Source organism: Lactuca virosa, chromosome 2 (genome assembly GCF_052849685.1).
Source record: "Lactuca virosa cultivar CGN04683 chromosome 2, Lactuca_virosa_CGN04683_v6, whole genome shotgun sequence".
Classification (NCBI taxonomy): domain Eukaryota; kingdom Viridiplantae; phylum Streptophyta; class Magnoliopsida; order Asterales; family Asteraceae; genus Lactuca; species Lactuca virosa.
Window position 1 is genome coordinate 149,824,770 of NC_136427.1, and position 21,396 is coordinate 149,846,165.

Below are 21,396 nucleotides of genomic sequence, written 5' to 3' on the forward strand. Positions count from 1 at the left end.
CGATTCCTGAATCAGATCACCCTTTTCCACGGGATACCTTCAGGAGGAAAAAATATGCAACCTGGAACTCTAGCTCGGATCGTCGTCGATCTGTGTAACTCTTCTGGCGACTCTGGGCCGTCAGTAACCTCTATCTAACCAGCTGAATCTGCTCAGTCGTCTTGAGCGCTATCTCAGTTCTACCCATCACTCTTTGCCCTACCTCTCCCCAACATATGGGAGTCCGACACCTCCTCCCATAAAAGAGCTCAAAGGGAGGCATGCCAATACTGGAATGATGGTTGTTGTTATAAGAAAACTCAGCCAAGGGCAAATAGGTGTCCCAAATTCCTCCGAATTCCATAACACATGCCTGCACCATGTCCTCAAGCGTCTGAATCGTCCGCTCACTTTGCCCGTCAGTCTGTGGGGGTATGCGGTACTGAAGTGCAATCGGGTACCCAACTCCTCATGAAACTTCTAGCAGAACCTGGAAGTAAAATGCACATCCCGATCTGACACTATCGATGTCGGCACTCCATGCCGTGCTACCACCTCTTTCACATAAACCTCGGCCAATTACTCTGCAGAAGAGCTCTCACTGATAGCAAGGAAGTGAGCACTCTTCGTCAACCGATCCACAATCACCCATATCGCGTCAACACCTCGTGCGGTTCTCGGTAATTTGGTGATAAAATCCATGGATATATGTTCCCACTTCCATTGGGGAATCTCTAGAGGCTGTAATGGGTCAGGTGGACACTGGTGCTCCGCCTTAACCCGACGATAGGTTAAGCATCTCTCGACTACCCATGCCACATCCCTCTTCATAAAGGGCCAGTAGTAATCTCTCTTCAGATCCAAATACATCTTAGTGGCTCCTGGATGGATCGAGAATCTCAATCTATGTGCCTCCTCCATCAGTATGGGCCGAGCTCCACCTGTATAGGGCACCCAAATCTGCCCACAGAAAGTCATAAGCCCCCGACTATCCGTCTCAAACTCGGAAACCTGTCCGATCACTCGCTCCCTCTTGAGGTTCGCTGGCCCCACAGCCTCCACCTGAGCCTCTCAGATGGTATCTAGGACTGGAGTCATCACTGTCATCCTCATACACACATCTCGGATCGGAGCACTCTCTGCTCTACGGCTCAAGGCATCGGCTACCACATTAGCCTTGCCTGGGTGATATAAGATACGCAGTCGTAGTCTTTCACTACATCTAACCACCTCCTTTGTCTCATTTTCAGGTTCGGTTGATCTATGAGGTACTTCCGACTCTTATGGTCTGTGTATATGGTGCACCGGACTCCATACAGATAATGGCGCCAGATCTTGAGGGCGAACACCACCACCCCTAGCTCCAAATCATGGGTGGGATACCTCGTCTCATGAGCCTTCAGCTGCCTCGATGCATATGCTATCATATGCCCCCTCTGCATCAACACCGCACCCAACCCTGATATAGATGCATCATAGTAGACTACAAAGTCCTCCACTCCCTCGGGAAGGGCTAACACTGGAGCTTCGCACAATCTCTGGCGAAGAGTCTCGAATAAGGCTTGCTGCTCGGGCCCCCAAGCAAAAGTAACACCCTTTAGGGTCAATCTGGTAAGAGGAACATAAATCTTGGAGAAATCTCTAATAAATCTCCGATAGTAGCCGGCCAAACCAAGAAAACTCCTGATCTCGGATGGGGAGCTCGGAACCTCCCATCTCATAACTGCCTCAATCTTGGCCGGGTCGACCAATATCTCATTCTAATTAACGAGATGTCCCAGGAACTGGACCTCTCGTAACCAGAAATCACACTTGGAGAATTTGGCATAAAGCCTCGTAGCCCTCAATACTCCAAGAATCTCTCAAAGATGCTCCTCGTGCTGCTCTCTGGACCTCGAGTACACCAGAACATCGTCGATGAACACGATCACTGATCAATCCAACATGGGCATGCACACCCGGTTCATGAGATCTATGAACGCTGCCGGTGCGTTGGTGAGCCCGAAAGGCATCACCACAAACTCATAATGGCCATAACGAGTTCTGAAAGCCATCTTCTGGATATCCTCCTCGCAAACTCTCATCTGATGATATCTAGATCTCAAATCAATCTTGGAAATCCAAGATGCTCCCTGCAACTGATCGAATAAATAGTCGATCCTCGGAAGTGGATAACGGTTGTTGACCGTCAACTTGTTCAACTCCCGGTAATCGATGCACATCCGTTGTGAACCATCATTTTTATTAACAAAAGGATAGGTGTTCCCCACTACGAGCTACTCAGTCTGATGAAACCCTTCCCCAACAGCTCCTGGAGTTGTGAGGATAACTCATGCATCTCTGGTGGTGCAAGGCGATAAGGTGCCTTGGCAATAGGCGCCGCACCCGGAACCAAATCAATCCGGAACTTCACCTGCCTCTCGGGAGGCACACCTGGAAACTCTTCGGGAAAACATCCAGAAACTCGCACACTATCGGAACCTCGGCGATAGAACTCGACCTCTCTGTAGCAACCAGTGTATCCATCACGTACACCAAAAAGCCCATACAACCCTATTGTTGACTCTGTCTTGCCCTGGCAGCAGAGCAGAAAGTTGATCCAGATCTGGTACCCTCTCCATACACCGTAAGTACTCCCCCACTAAGGTCTCATATGGTCAGCATCTGATGCTCACAGTCGATCATAGCTCCAAACCGACTCAACCAATCCATGCCTACTATGACACAGACATCACCCATCGTGATCGGTACCAGGTCTATCGGGAACTCAACACCAAAAATCTCTAGTACACATCCCCGGAATACATCAGTAGCAAAAACCGCATGCTCGTCGGCTATAGAAACCCTTAAAGGTGGACTTAACGCCTCACGTCGGATACTGATATGCCGAGTAAAAGCTAAAGACACGAAGGATTGACTCGCACCCGAGTAAAATAACACCAAAGCATGTACATAACTGACAAGAAAAGTACCTATATACAACACAAAATAAGCACAAGAAATCTCAAAATAATATAAATAAGGAAATACGTACCAGCCACGACATCAGGTGCTGCGCGGACCTCCTCCGCTGTCACCTGAAAAGCTCTCCCATGAGCCCTCGGAGTCTCGGCCTTCACTGGCCGACTATCAGTAGCACACAAAGCAACAGGAGTGAAACCCTGGGCTGATCCCTGAATGAGCTGAGGGCACTCGGCCTTCGATGGCTGGTCTGGTTGCAGTGAAAGGAAACTGGAAACCCCTTGGGGCAATCCTTCGCCATGTTCCCCTCTTTGCCACATTTGTAGCAAATCCATGCCCGACACGATCCCTCGTGACTCTTGTCGCACTTGCCACAAGTGCATCCCTTCTGGCCCCCAGCTCTCGCATCAGCGGGCTTTGCCCGCTGCGACTGTATCGGTCTCCGGTCCCTCCCCTGGGACTCTCCCTCCTCCTTGGCCTGTAACTCTAGCTCAATCTCCCTCCGTCGGGCATTGGTCTGCAGCTCAGCCAATGTCCAGTAAGACGAGTTCTCCACGAACTCCAGTATATCCCTCCTCAGTATGCTCATATATCAGCTCACAAGTGCCTGCTCAGTAGACACATGCTCAGGGAAAAACACTGCCCTCTCATGGAACATCCTCGAAATCTCGGTCACAGTTTCTGTCTTCTGCTTGAGAGACAGAAACTCCTGGGCTAACCGTTCCCTCTCCACCTGGGGAACATACTCGTCTCGGAACATCTGTGTAAATCTCTCCCATGTCACTGCAACATGATCTGCAGGAGTAAAGTTGGCTGTCACAAACTTCTACCAGTCCTTCGCTCCCAAGCGAAGCTGGTTTAGCGCAAACCGAACTCTCAAGTGCTCGGGGCATGAACACGTGTAAAAACATCCCTCGATGTCGGAGATTCATCTCATAGCAGTAATCGAATCATGTGTCCCATCAAACTCTGGTGGCTTCGTGTTGCTGAACTCCCGGAACAACAACGAGTCACCTCCTTGTGGCCTAGCAGCGACAACAGCTGCGGTGGTTGCGGCAGCAACGGCCTCAGTAACAGCGGCATACCGCTCATCAAATGTCTCAATCAGTGTGGTCTTAATAGACCCAAACATCTCCAATATCACCTCTCGAATAGCTGCGGACACCTCCTCATGAATGATCCTGCGGATCTCCTCGTCACTGGCACTACTGCTCTCGGGGTTGTGGCGTGTACCCACCATGATGTCTGAAGTGGTGTTGATTATGATGGCATGTGCGGAATTAGAAAGATCTAGTGAATCATCATGTAAAATCAAGAACACAAGGAGTAAATAAATCTTTGTAAGCTTATATTAGATCTAGAAAGGATATACAAATGGGTTTGTACAAATTTCTCTCTCTTGTCTAACACTCCAAATGGTTTCTTACATAATGGGAGTCACTCACTTCCTATTTATAGGAAAGACTCAACCCATTTACACATACAAGAAGGTAAGCCTAAAACACTACATCCAAGAGTGACTTTGCACCCTAACATTCTCCCCCTCAAAGTTAGGATTGGATGTCCCGGCTTCAGTCTCCAATGAGCTAGCGCGATCAAGACCAAACTCCCCCTCGAAGTAACACCGGTCTTCAAATCTGCAAATGAATATCCGACAAACCCGCTTTGAATACCCATCATTCTCCCCCTTTTTATAATCAAAAAATGATTATAAAACCCATTAAGGGTGAGAAGCGCCCGAGGAATAGACTTCACAATACTCCCCCTTGATGTGTACCAAAAATGAATCATCAAAAATCTTGCACGAAAAAACAATCACGAAAAAACCTTGAAAAATTTCCAATTTGTGAAAATTTTCGACTTTTTGGGTGAAAGTTGCAAGATTTTCCAAAATCCGGGTAAAAAATGTAACTTTCTGAATTCTGCAGGGACCCATTGCGCCCAAAACAGCCAAATATGCAAAACTCTCCCCCTTTTCCAAAGATGGGTAGAAAGCGTCAATTTGCACAAACTGCAGGGGCCTGAAATGTATTTTCTTCAAATTTCAGCAAAAACAGTCCTTTTTCGAATTTGGGTATGAACCGCCAAACATTCGAAGCCTCAGGAACTACTTTCGAAAATTCTGCCATTTGTGCTCCAAACATACGAAGATTATCCCAAACATACGAAACTTCAGCCAATTTTCGAAGTTGGGTGAAAAATGTCAAAAATTCGAAACTTCAGTTAATTGTTGAGGTTGCCAAATATTCGAAAGTTTATGGGTGATTTTCGAAAATTTTCCATTTTTCCTTCAAAACATACGAAAATTTTATCAATCATACGAAATTTTCTCGGGTGAAAAGTGACAAACATACGAAGTGTCAAGGGCCATATATGAAACTTGATGTTTCTTCTTCCTCAGTTCATACGAAATCAGGCAAACTAAATTTACGAAACTTTTTCTTTCTCTCTCCCCTTCGTACGAATTCATCTGCACCATATCGTTAGTCATTAAACCCAAATTTTCGTTCTGTTCTTCCAAAATCAACCATTTACTTTTAATTTCAATTTCGTGTCATTAACATCGTCGATTCCTTGACCCATCAACTCTTCAAAGTCGACATAACCAAACGAATTCATTGCTTTCGTTCAACATACAAAATCATCTTCCCAAAATCATCGATCAGTCGCTTTTAAAATCCATCGACACCAAAGGACAATATTCGCACATCGACCCATCGTTCAATAATCGAATACTCAATCAACAAGTAAATTCAGACTCCAATACACCAACAAAACTTCGTTATCAGATTCTCGACTCTGACTTTCGTTCTGTGAATCCAAAATACAAATCATCTATCCAATAACGATTTTCAGATTTGTCAAACATTCGACTATTACTCCTTTAAAATCGATTCCAAAATTCCACAGTGAAGGCTGTTTGACCTCCAAACCGTCGACAGTCAATCCATCTGTTCTTCCCTAGTCGATTCGTTATTAACCCAATAGTCCAATGAATTCAAACTCAATCAAGTTTTCAGAATCAATTTCGACCTTACCAAGCAACACCAACCATCGAATCCATCACAATTTCGAATCATCAGTCACTGAAACGAAAGCTAAATAACCAATTTTGACTTTCCAGGTTGACTTGTATTTCATCAGTCGACAATCTCCAAATCAAATGTAGGAATGGACTCCAACCAAAATCGAAATCAACAATTAACTCCAAATTGAGTTCGACCATTAGACAATAACAACATTTGTCTCAAAATCGATTATAATAATCTCGATTATGTGATTCGAATTCAAATGCTAAACATCGATACCAGGATGAGAACGAACACAATCAAACACGTTCTATCCTTTTCGAAATACCAGATTAGCAGCACACAAACTACTAATTCCTGATTTTGACTTCCGATATCAGGTCAGTCAAATACAATCGATGATCAAGATATTTGACTGATACAAGAATACGATGATATTGTTTTCGATTATTGATAAAGGTTAAATTGAAAAGTAATATTGAAAGATATTTGGGTTGAAATCGATAAGATGAACAGTATCATAAAGCATTTGGTCTTAAAATGAATCGTACGTGAATAGTACCATGAATCGATTTTAATTGGGCTTCGAACTCAAATACCGATGAATAGTGACAAAAAAATGGAATTATATTTTAATTTTGATTTGATGAATCAGTAAAAGAAATCTGAGAATTTGATTTTGATTTTGGAATTTTGATCTAAACAAAAATAATTGGATCAACATTGGGGTTGAAACGGATTAGATCCAATGAGACAAATCGATCAAAAATGAAAAACGCTCAATACAAATAGAAATCATGAACGTTTTGGAATCCATTTGAGAATTTGTGATACATTTTTGATGAATCAAGTTCCATTTTCAACGAATGAATCAAATTTAGAAGATCTTGGTTCTTTTGTTGGAATGAGAAAATCTCCAATTTGAACATTGTACCACCCACTATGCGAGATGTACAACTCGTTCTTCGTGTTCTTCGTGTTCTTCAACGATCTAAGAACATCTTCAAAAGAACCACCAACACTTTTGGGTTTTGACTTCAAATTCAATGCAACACTTGGAGATTGTTGCTTTGGAACCCAAATTTGCTTCACGGATTTCGGCTTCACAACATTTGACAATTTTTGTGAGTAAACCCGCTTGTTTTTCCGATTAATCTTCTTCTTCTTTTTCTTTCTCATCTTTTTGCATCTTGAAGACTTGATTTCATGAACAAACCCACTTTCCACAACTTCAACTTTATGAGTTTGAATCAAATCTTTTGGAGTTTGATACTTGTGAATTTCTTGGATCACCGGCTTCCGATAAGGAATCATTCCTTCAAACGAATCACAAGAACACAAAATATCATCGGTTTGAACTCCAATCGAGCAAAAAACTTTTTCATCTTGAGAATCAACTTGAATCTTCTTATCATGAACTTCAACAACATCAAGAACATCACATTGAACTCCATTGTTAACAACTTCAACAACCTTAAGAGCACGAAGATCATTTGGGTCTTCAATAAGAGAAATATATTTCTTTCTGAACAAATATTTTTCTTCTCCAATCTTATCACTACTACGTGATGATATGGACCATCTAATATCAGCCAACCATTTGATCTCACAAAGTGGCTGAAATATCAAGCTTCCATGATCATCCTTCAATCCTCCATAAGAAACCATAGTTTCCCAAAAAATCAAACTGCTTAACACTAACCCATAATATTGATCATTATTGACTTTGTATTTGATACCTTCAACGATCACAATCCAAGAATTGTATGGCAAATTCACCATGATCACAAAAACTTGAAGATTTCTAGAGAGAGAAAGTGATTTTGAATGGGTTTTCTAGAGAGAGAAAGTAAAAATCACTTGAATTATAGTGAAGAAAATCGAAATATGAATAGAATCAAAGATGAATTCGATTTCTAGAATCCAAAAACTCTCTAAAACATGAAGATCAAAGATCAAAAAATGAATCACCAAATCTAGAAAGCCATCAAGGATCAATTCTTGATCCAATCAAGAGCACCCGCTCTGATACCAATTGAAGTGGTGTTGATTATGATGGCATGTGCAGAATTAGAAAGATCTAGTGAATCATCATGTAAAATCAAGAACACAAGGAGTAAATAAATCTTTGTAAGCTTATATTAGATCTAGAAAGGATATACAAATGGGTTTGTACAAATTTCTCTCTCTTGTCTAACACTCCAAATGGTTTCTTACATAATGGGAGTCACTCACTTCCTATTTATAGGAAAGACTCAACCCATTTACACATACAAGAAGGTAAGCCTAAAATACTACATCAAAGAGTGACTTTGCGCCCTAACAATGTCTCTGAAACACAACACAAAAATTATCAGAGACTCGCTCGAGCATACTCACACTCAATTTCCTGCCCATACATGCTCCTTAGTACCCTAAGGATTCTTACTTGGGTTGCATACAGATCTGGTGTTTTCAGTAGTACGGGCCCAATACTACCTTCCACACTAACCTGTAGTCACCCCAAGTCCTCCTCCTAGGATCCCAATTCACACGTACTCTATCTCTCACGAATAACAGACTACTCTATCAGTAGACCCCTCATATGCTCAACTAGGTACCTCTCCTAGATTATCCCTCGACTCAGAACTTTTTCTAAGTGATTCCAGCTAGATACTCCTACTCAGCACCTACTCAAGGCAAACAACAAATAGCAGCAACTCCTAGGCTAAGGCATCACAAATCAGGCAGCACTAGCCCTAAATATGAAATACCTAGCCTATCCTCTAGCATGCATCCCTATCATCTCATAAATATCTCATAACACAAATAAGTAAGGGAATTTTGGGAAAACACCGTTCGGGCTCTGGCTGATTGTACAAACTGCTCCACTCGTTTTTCTCATAAACTCTTTCTCATTTTGGAAAAATCATTTCTTTTGAAATTTTTTCTGAAATCCTCAATTTGAGTCCAGACACACCCGAAGATACATCCGAATCCCTCAAACCAAGGCTCTGATACCAACTTGTAACACCGAGAATTTCCAAACAAATTTTTCATTTTAAAAATCACATAATTCTCAAAAACATAGTTCAAAAATCTCCAAAATGATAATTTATCAAAAACACATGTTCATAAAATTGTTTTAAACACAATCCAAGATCCTCAAAACATAACTCCGCGTCGTGTGTACAATCAAGTCGGCGCCTTCCCGTGATCCTGAAAAGTACCTGAAACACATAACATATAACACGGTAAGCACAAAGCTTAGTGAGTTCCCCAAAATACCACACACATCTCATTAGCCTCTCATGGCTATAGTCGAATAAGACCCTCTTTTCAATGTGTCTTAGTGGCACCCTCCGGTCCCACAACTCGGGTGGACCCTCCGGTCCTAACTCAGTAAGCTCGGAATAATACACAGCATAAATGACAAAGACATAATGCAGGATATCACAATACTCAATATAAGCACATAATACCCTCCGTTCACACAAAGATTACCACTCTAGGTATGTATAGTTAGAAGACCCACCTCATAATCAAGCAAATAAATCTCGTACACGAATCACCGATCTAGCCTCCGCCTAACACATATGATAATCATCTGTAATTAACACTCCATTCACAATTCTAAATAAATCAAGGCTATTCTCTCTCTCTTTCTAACTCTTGGAACAGGTAAAAGACCATTCTACCCCTAGACATACACACCTCACCATCATTTTTTAACATCTAAGTTTAAGTCAAGAAATCCTACAAATTCCTAGTTCGCCTAAACTAATGCTCTAATACCGAATGTGACATCCTCTAATTTTCAGAACCAATTAACACTTTTCTTCATGCTTTTATAATCATTTATTTATATTTATGGAAAATCCTAGTACAAAAGATCATTTTGATTACAAATGTTTTTTTTTCCAAAATGTTAAAACCCTAAGGATGTCATAATCAATACAGATACATAAGTTACAGCATAAAGACCTGATGGTCATGAATACAATTGCAGGCTTTCTCTTAATCACTCAGCATCCTAATGAAGTTCCACTAGCTTAAGTCTTGGTACATGTGATACATATAAACTGAGTGGACCAGGTTGGGAAACCTGGCGAGATACATAGGGATTTCAAACCCACAATATTGATATGATAATATTCCATAGTTATCAGACCTACAACACTAACTGTTACCATATAATACCCATACATGCATACATTCCTACATATTTATTCCTACCGATCTTCATAGATCCTAGTCCAGGATTATCAGGGAGAATTATCTCCCTGACGAACAATTTAAGGTAAGGGTTTGATTACAAAGCTAGGGGCTCCCTTGGACAGGGTAAGTCTTAAGGCACCCAAACCATCAGAGTAATTTGATGAATAGGGTATTAACTTTCATCTACGTTTGTAGGTTATGAGCCTAAACTAACCATGTAATTCACAAGACCACCTAGAATGGTCAAGTGTTGTCATCCTACTCTGAGAGATGACCAGACATACCGCTAATAGTTGCAAGATCGGGACCCACCATTCATGGTCATCCCATACAGAGCTACAATACATCGACACCTGATATGTTATGGAATAGAACTTTACTCTGCATTTCTATGTTACACATATTCTCTTAATAAGACTACCTAATATCAAACTTATTTGAGCTACGTATCTTCCATAAGTCCAACTTTATCCCTAGACTAGATTACAGTGTCTGTAACCAAATTTTAATACGAACTCCATTCTTGGACGACACTAACATATCTTAATGTATACATTCCATATAGAGTGTTAGGTATTATTATTTATTTATGTTCTCAAAAATGCTACTTCTATATTATTATATAATGTTATCTATTTATCCTAACATGAAAATAGTACCATATTTGGTTTGCCCATATATCTTTGCATATAATCCAGGAAATAAGCATATAATTCACGTATGACTTATAGAAAATATTTAATACGTTAATTATACTTGTATTAAATCATGTTCATGAAAGGGGATATGCACTCAACTGACTTAGGTGGGTAGCTTGTGATGTGGGCAGAATTTATTCTAACACCTTAGATATTCCTTGACGTGACCTAAGTAATATTAACATAAAGTTTTACGCTAATGATCCTGGAGACTAATAATAGTCTACATCCTCACTAATCCTAATGTTTACTTCAAGATCAATCAAGTAAGGATCAGCCATGCAGGATAGTTGGGAGGCACGATCATTTCGGCATAATAGCTTTTCTGAAATCCAACAACCAAGCCAACGTGACCATTCTAGACACAACTCCCTTATGCAGATCAAGCACTATAACGACATTGATTTACGGATAAATATTATTCATAGGTTCATAATAACGACTTATGACTATAAATATAAGTTATAATAAAAAGATTCGAGTGTAGCTTAACTTACAGAGGTTCATCCTGAAAAAAGTTAGGAAATTGCACTTGCAGAACTTATACTCGGTAGCTACAACTACTTCAGGGACCGCAAGGCTTCGCTGAAGGCGAAAACTAAGAGAAATTCGGCTAGAACTGAAAGAAATCGAGAGAGAGTGTTTGGGAAGTTGTGGGAGAAAGAATGAGGCTTGGCCTCCTATTTATAGCCGATTTGAGGGTGCACCTCACGCATTTTAAGGTGATGAATCCCTAGCCATTTTGTGCCATATGTTAGCTCTCCTTAGTCCACGTTTTCACATTCTAAAAGTGCACATCGTGCACCCGATGTGCACCGTGCGCTGCGCAAAATGCATATTTTGTAAATTCCATAACTTCTTCATACGAACTCTGTTTTTGACGTTCTTTTTTTTTCCACGCGTAGCTCTCAATGAGTACTACAAATTTCCTTTAGGATCCAATCAGCTAATTCTAACTTTATTTTTAGCCCTTATTTTTATATGATTTAATGATATTGCAAAAATCATAACTCTCTCGTACGGACTCCGATTTTTGTGTTCCTTTTACCAATATTCCTATCTTAAAGAGCACTATGATTTTCATTATGGTATCTTTACCCAAAAGGCAACCATTTTCTCCGTACCTTTTGATGTTAATAATTTTTAATTACAAAGTCGATTTTTATATCTTATAAAATTCATATCTCCTTCATATGAACTCAGATTTCTATGAAATTTATATTTTTAGTATCATGTTGACGTATACTTTGAATATATATATATATATATATATATATATATATATATATATATACATATATATATATATATATATATATATATATATGTTTTGGCGCACTTATTTTTACGATTTACGGATGATTCAGTTGATTTTTCCTATTTTTCCTAATACGAAATTTATATTATATAGTTTGCAGCGTGTATGACTATAGATTATCCTATTCGAGGATTTTAATTTTAGTAATTATTACTTGTTATGTGTAGCCTGAATTTGCCGGTGTTACAGTTAACCAAGTTCCATACTTGATTGTCATTCATTGACTGAATTTTAGCTCTCATGGCTTCAAGTCATTTATCAGACTCTGGGTCTGTAGTACTTGCTTTGTAATTGATGGGCTCACATCGATCCATCAAGAAGACTTCCTCTTTAGGAATGACAAATCCAAATCTGTCAGGTTACTGATGAGGTCTACTGGAGCGTCGTACAGTTGGTGTGGTTTCCGACATCTTAACGATAATTTTAGGTTCAACAATGCTTTGTTGATTATCATTCTCAATTAAATGTTGTGTCTCTCGAATTTCTTCGAGATCAATGGGGCCCCCACTTGCTTTAAACAAGATAAATTCAGTTTCAAGAAACATTGTTTTTCGGGCTATGAACACTCGATTATCATCTTTCTAGAAGAAGTAATAACCCATGGTTTCTTTTGGGTATCCAACAAGGATATACTTTTGAGATCTAGGGTCAAGCTTGTTAGAAGTCTCTCTTTTAACGTATGCTTCACAAACCCATATCTTTAAGTAAGACATTGATGGAACCTTTCCATGCCATAACTCGTAAGGAGTCTTACTAACCTTTTTAGTTGGACCATGTTTACAATTCGAGCTGCGATATCGAGGGCATATCCCCAAATCGAAGGAGGAAGGGAAGTATGAATCATCATCGATCATACCATATCAAGTAGAGTACAATTTCTCCTTTCTGAAACACCATTATGTTGAGGTGTTCTCGGTGGAGTGAGTTGTGACACTCTGCCATAATTCTTAAGATGCTCATCAAACTCGTAGCTTAGATATTCACCATCACGATCTAATAATATGGTTTTAATCTTTTCACCAGGTTGATTTTGTACTTCATTTTGGAATACCTTGAATACATTGAATGCTTCATGTTTGTGTTTCATGAGACACACATATCCAAATCTACTGAAGTCATCAGTAAATGTAAAGTATCTTTCACTACTTCTGGTCATTATTCTAAAAGGTCCATATACATCAGTATGTAGGAGTCCTAATAGATCCGAAGCTTTTTCACCAATACCGTGAAATAAAGCTTTGGGTATCTTGCCATATATACATGATTCGTATACATAAAAATATTCTAAGCCTTTGGATTCTAAAATTCCATCCTTTTGAAACTTAGCAATGTGAGTTTTGCTTATGTGCCCAAGTCGACAATGCCATAAATAAGTTTTACTTAAGTCCGACTTTGTTTTCTTATTTAAGTTGTACATTGAATTGTCCTTTTGGTATGAACCAATTAAATCAATTTCATATATTCCCTTATTAGGACAAGTCTCAAAATAGAACACATCATCTGTAAACACATAGATGTTTTCAGAATCAAAGTCAAACATATAACACAAAACTTGTTCATACAAACGAGAAGTAGAGATAATATTCCTCGTTACACTAGGTAAAAAGCAAAAATTGTTCAAAATAAGATTAAGACCATTTGGAAGCAACATATGATATTGATATATGGCTTTGACAACTAATCGAGTGTCATTGCCCACATGGAGTTCCAAATCGCTATCTCTGAGTTCTCTAACATTCTTTAGTCCCTGTAAATTATAGTTGATGTTAGTACCACTTCCAGTATCGAATACCTAAGAATTAGTATGGAATGCATATAATTCAATCACATATATACTTGAGGTGCCAACCTGGTTGGTCTTGTTTTTCTTAACGTCCTCTAGGTACTTGGGACAATTACGTTTCTAGTGTCCCTTTTCATTGTAGTGAAAGCAATCAAAGTCAACAATGGGTTTGGGATTAGGAGTTGGATTGGTAGAAGGAGGCTTCCCTTGACCCTTTCCTTTTCCCATGCCTTTCTTGGCAGTATTCCCTTTCCCCTTACAGGTATCATTACCGGTTTTCTTCTTGGATATTTGACCCTTGCAGATCATCAACACTTGATTATTCCCCGATTTCTTGATGTTTTCTTCAACATTCTTGAACATGTTTTGAAGCTCAAAATTCTAATTTCCCAGTCATTCGTGGTGAAGTTTATCATGAATTGGTTTAATGACTTAGGCAATGAGACTAGGATCACATCGATCGCTAGCTCATCCACAAATGGAAATCCAAGGTGGGCAAGTTGCTCAACATAAGCTTTCATTTTGAGTACATGTGCACTCAAAGAAGATCCCTCAACCATTTTGAAACCAATGAAAGCATTCAAGGTCACAAACCTCTCTTGCTTAGCATGAACTTGAAACATGATTCTAAGTTTCTCAATCATGTTAAATGCTTCATGAAACACAAAAGTTTTTTGAAGCTTAGGAGTCATATTTGCAAGCATGATGCAAGTCGGTTTGGTCAATCATTGACATGTTTGGCCCGGGCATCTTTCAATGAATGCTTTGGCAGCATTGGTCGAGATCTCTTCCAGGATAGGTTCATCAAGGACATAGTCCTTTTTCTCAATCTCTAGTGCAATTCTAAGTTTTATGAACCAATCAAGAAAGTTTGGTCCACTTACTTTTCCTTTTTCGAGGATGGATCAAATGGTGAGTAGGTGGTTATAGTTGGGGTAGTCATCTACAAAATAATAAGAATCATTTTAAATATCTTTGATATATATATTTTTAAATTAGTTACACTTTAAATTAAATTTGAAAAGCTAAAATCGACCTCACCCAAAATAACTTGAGGCGGTGACCCACTACACAAGTAATGTGTTGATCGGTAGGTTGTGATAACCAATTATAACTCTTATGTAATTCTTAGATTAATGAGATCCAAAAAAACATTACTTTGTTTTTAATGGCATGTTCATCCCATCTATGCCTGAAGACTCTTATGCTTAGGTGACCTTTATCACATAAGAAATTGATCAAATCATCCATTTAAAAAACTTGTGAATTATATTTCACAAATGGATATGTGACTTTTATCCCATAACAAAATATAACCTTGGCCAATTATGACAACCCAAATAGATAAGGTGACCCTAAAATCCACAAGAATTGCACAAAAATGTTAAGTGATTTTTAAGTAGATTGCATAGATTTGAAGTTTTTAAATAAAGGATTTTATACATGTTTTATTATTCTAGCATTTTAAAGCATTTTGTATCATGAATATTTCATGCATAAAATATTTCATGATACATTTTAAAGTGTTCCAAAATTTATAAAGTTGAATTTAAATTTTACCCGTTAAAATTTTTATTCAATTTTAATTCAACATTATAACTATTGGAACGAGTTTTAACTTTTTAATAAAACATCATTTTTTTATAGAGTTATGGAGTTTAGATTAAGTTAAAAAAATATATTTTATATCTTTTCAAATCTTTAAAAGTTTGGCTATTTAAGAGTTCTAAAACTCTAAACCCCAAGTTTGATGTTATTTTTTGTCAAAATGTTTTAACATGGCAAACATATTTACATACATACAACATTTAAAAGCAACCAAAAATAAACATCATAAGCATGCATTTTAAAGTGTATAAACATAACCATTTTCTAGTAATATTTATTGTGAGCCATCACAACAAATATTAATTCATTTCCTAAAGGACTTAATATGCCACCTCAAGGTCTTCAAAAAGTTCCATGTCGTCATTAGATATTCATTCTCCATCGTGTTATATTTTTATAAAAAATAAAATACAACTAGTCAAAAAAAACTAATTTATTACATATAAAAATGAACAAATGAAATAATGCATATTTATCTATTACATCATCATAAGAATAAATAAATAACAACCACAAATGTTATAATGGCTTGTTTATACACAACAAACATATCAAACATATCAAAAAAACATCTCATTGTTTTTTCTAAGACAACTTTTATATAACCAAAATGCATGAAAAAATGGTTATATAAAAAACAAACACCTTTAACAACAAGTTGCCAAAGAAAACAAATATGGACATTTCTTTAGACAAAAAGAAGTCCATGCTTGTTTTTCAAAAATTAAAGATTGTCATAATATGAAAAATCATTCTAACATTTAAAAGATGGCTCTGATATCACTGATGAGTTTTGATACATACGATAGAGAATTGTACACAAAAACCGGCAATGGAAGCTTTAAAATTTTCCAAAAAAATTCTAGTATATAACAAAATGAAACCATCAAGGATCCTTTCAAATATATTAAAATGATATTAAAACAACGATATGGTGTTTTAGAATGACAACGTTTGAAGCCTTTAGACCCTCTTGGATTAAGGGTGTTGAAGTAGATGGCAAGAACAAGAAGCTTGATCTTCTCTAAAAGTAATCCACCAACAATATTATGGTACCCAAAATGCTAGTTTTCTTCTTGTATTACTTTTTTTTTAATTCTTTAAGTTCTTAAACAATTAAGCACAAAAGGAAGACACAAAGTAAGAACCAAAACTTCACACTTGAACTTCAAAAGAAGAGTGGAAGAGAGTGCTAGAAAGCTATAGATTTTGAAAAGAATAGGAGGCAAATAACTTAAAAAACTAGATCATTTCTCATGCATAAGGCACCCTTATATACACCCATGCAAGGTAAGGTAAAACCATTAAAATACCCTAAAGTATTATCAAGCATAAAGGTAAAAGAGACAAAACATGGAGACACACATGGGGAAACTACACGAGTAATCTCTCATGTCTTAGCCATTTCGGCCATGGAGAGAGGATAAGACAAAAATTGTCTTCTAAACTTTTTAACCATGGTAGATTAAGTCATTGATTTAATCATAGTTAACCAAAGTGTCCAAAACTTTGTACATGAGTTATTATATGATATGATATCATATACTGACTAGTTTGGAGTTTCTTTGATTATTATTTTCATAAAAAAATTATTCTCTAATTAAATACAATAATTCAATTTATTTATTAATAACCAATTACTTAATGAATATTCAATAAGTACCAACTTGATTAAGGTGTGACCCTATAGGATCATGTATCTTAGCAATATCATTCAATAATGATTCTTAGGCATATAGATCCAATAACCATATCATCCTCAATGATTATCCAAAACTGAACTATCATGATCTCTTCTTTGATAGTCCATGGTTGGGGTTGATTTACAGTTATTCTGGATTTCAAAAAGATCTTCAATTACAATCTCTTATTTATTGCATTTCATTCTAAATTAACTACTATTCTGGAATTACATTTCAGACTGACATTTCAGTGGTCAAATCAATCATCATGTCAATTCTAATGCATCATTCATGTCAAAGATTGCAGGCAGTTCAGACTCACAGACTAACATTTCAGACACACAATCACGAGCAAAAATTCTAGAGACATATTTTGGACAAACCGTTCTGGATATTCTATTCCTAAAAAGCTGTAACATCCCAAAATTCAGATAAATTTTTTTGTTTTAAAATCATTCTCAAACACTCAATAGTCATGTCAAATTAACCAAAATGTATCATAGTGAAAATATCATCAAACTACATAATCCCAAAATCAAATAATGCGGAAAACATGGGCAGATGCGGTGCGATCAGGTCGGACCCTTCCCTCCCGAGCAGGAAGTACCTGAAACAGATCCTGAAAATTATAAAAACGAAGGTTAGTGAGCTTCCCCAAAATACCTCATACCATATATACATAATAATCAAAACATAATTGGGTCTATTTCACCCATCTTCAGTATCTTTCAACTGGTACTGGGTCTATTTCACCACCTTCGGTATCTTTCAACACTGGGTTTATTTCACCCCTTCGGTATCTTTCAACTGGTACTGGGTCTATTTCACCCCTTCAATATCTTTCAACCGGTATTGGGTCTATTTCACCCCTACAGCTAAGCGTACAATCATATCAGTAAGAGTCACAAAGACAAAAAGCACATGCATGTATAACAGTAAGTGTCACAAAGACAACCATCATTCTACAAACATAATCCATTGGGCCAGCATTGGTACCTTCTACACACAAGTACAATGAAGGAAAACCCACCTCAGTTTGGAGATCAACAAATCACACTTAGGCTGCTGAATTGAAAATCCCTACACTAAATCACAAATAAAACAACCCTAATTAGTAATTAGGTAACTAACCCAAACTGAGAGTCCAGATTCTAAATCCCAACTCTTAGTGTAAAAATGGATTGTACCCATCCCTTAATTGGCCTAACATAACATGGCGTAATTCCAAACTAGCCCAAAATCCAAAACATGCTTAAAGCCTAATGTGGGCCCAAATCCATAAAGGCCTAACTCAAAAAGACTTGTGGCCCAACAAGAGCCCACAATCCTAAAGTCCAATGTCGCACGAAATCAAAGGCCCAAAAAGGTTCCCAAGTGAGTACGCTAAGCGTACCACCAGTGCGCCTATCGTACTCGATGGCTTCGTATGGATCGGGATGTCAGGCACGTATGCTCATCGTACGCCTTTGTACGCCCAACTTACGCACCAGTAGGCTAAATCCTTCCTTTAAGGTCTTAATTCATTAAGACCTAACGTCCAACTCCAAATCTAGCTCTCTAGGGACATCCTAAACAATAAAGTTGGCAACTTTATCCTTTTGCATGTCTTAATGGGACTCCAACTCTAGATTTAACATTATACTATCATTAAATGATTACTAACTCATGCATGGTTGATCTACAACCATCAAGATACAAGATTTATGGACCAAGAACCTTAGAAACATCTCAAAAATTTTGGAGTAGCATTTAGCCACAATAATTCATCCATGGGACCAAAATATGCTAAAATCTTCCCCAAATCTAAATCTAGACATAGGATGAGAAAGGTTCAGAATTTATACCTCCAATAAGCTTGAAATATGAATAATCCTTGGATCTACAAGCTCTCACTTGACCAATGCTTCTCTACAAGTCTTCTTCTTCTTCTTCAATATGCACTACACACACCAAAACATACACACACACACAATGATCAATCTCTTGAGAAATGGGTTAGGGTTTTGAGGTATAACTCACAAAAGGCAATGAAGGATGATAAGGTGAAAGTTTTGGGGTCTTAATGTGTTTAAATATGGTGTAAACCCTAAACATTAGGGTTTGCCCCTAGCTGACGTACGCCCAACATACATATAGGTATGTCCAGCATACCAGGGGGCTACCCCGTGTCCAAGGGTCTTCGAGGTACCCCCAACATACCTCATTTATGACTAGAGTACTGGCTCCTTATGCAATATACTTAAATACTTAATGAATAAGAAATTTACCTGAAAACCCGAAAGTTACAACTCTTCCCCACTTGAATCAGACTTTGTCCTCGAAGTTTGCCTTTGTAAACAACTTTGGGTAATGCTCTCTTATCTCATCCTCAGGATCCCATGTCCAGTCCGACCCCCTCCAGTGCTGTCACTACACCTTTACCAACTCTACCACCTCGTTTCGAAGCGTCTTTTTTTTCTTCCTGTCGAGGACCACCTCTGGCCTCTCTATATAGTTCAGGTGATCAACCACTTGAATGTCCTCCAATGGAACTACTGTGAAATCATCGACCAAGCATTTCCACAGATGAGAGACATGAAAAGTGCTATGAATCTAACTGAGCTCCTATGGAAGACCCAAGAGATTGTTGGATTAATGTCTAACTCCATAACTATAATTTGTAAGACTTGACCCGACCCGGCATGGTCCATTTGGGTTGCATGGCATCATGCATTTGGATAGACTATAATGAGAGAAATAACACTTAAGGTTGGTTAATATATTATAAGTTCTAATATATTAATAAGGTTATTTAATTAGTATTGATCAAGAATTAATTTGGAATTAATTAAGTGATCAAAAGGACACTAATTAAATATATGGGTTGATTGTGTAAATCATTCATTCTTATATATGTGGGCTTGTGATCCAAGATTCCTTATGTTGGACTAAGTCCATGGGGTGACCCATGGATACTCCATGGAGGTTAAAATCCATGGAGCATAAGGAATGGGTAAAGTTATGAGTTACATGGTGTAACCCTAATAGCCATCATATAAAAGAATCCCATGGCTCAAGAAATCGTGCACTAATGTGTGAATATGAGGGCTAGACGATTTCAAAGAGTGTTCCATTTCTCTCAAGTCATTCCATGTGCATTTGGTGTTGTGTGAACCATTTGAGGTGTCACACTTGGGGCACTAGGCACTCAAGCTTCATGGAGACAAGCTACATCAAACAAAGGTATGTATTCTATCCATTTGATTACCCAAGTATCAAGTATAGTATGCTAGATAGGGTAATACCTTGGAAAGTTCATAATTGCATGTATAATAGAGAAAACATAGATCCAAGGTATTTAGGGTTGCATGTACACTTAGGAGTGTTAGAATGCGCAAAACCCATCAGTGGTATCAGAGCCAAGGCTTGTTTTCTTGTTATACTTGCAAAATTAGCTGAAAAATCGAATTGTATTAGTTTAAAAGTTATGCTAATTACTTGAAAAAAAATTTGATGTGAATTATCTTTGTTCATATGAGTTTATTAGATTAATAGAAAAGTTAATTGATTATGTTTTTTCAATCCATTTTAATCTAAGAGTTGATTCTAAAATGTGTTTTTGTAACTTGTCCTCAAGTTATATGAAAAGTCACGTTTAAGTTTCATAAAACTCATAAAAAGTTGGCAATGGTTACAAAAATGAAGAGTCTTGTCCTCATTAAATGGTTTTATGACTCCATAACTTGTCCTCAAGTTATGGAGGTTCAAGAGTCACTTCATTAAATGATAAAATGTGTAACCTTAATTAGTTCCATAAGTTACAAAAATAAAGAAAAGTTACATTCTTTTATTAGTTTAAAGTCTTTCATAACTTGTCCTCAAGTTATGGAACTTGAAGAGTTTTTTTTAATTAAAACTACTTTAAACACATAAGTTATGGAATTAATTAGTTTTGAATATTTTCAAAACTTGCCCTCAAGTTTTGGAATTTGTAAAGTTTTCCCCATGAATACTTTAATTCCAAGTTAGCCCTTAGAATTTTAAAAGTTAAAATTCAACCCTTATACTTTATAGTATTATAAGTTAATAATAAATATATGTATAAGAGCAAGTCAGTCTTACCGTTAGTAGGCCTCATTCACGAAGCCGGTATATAAGGGGG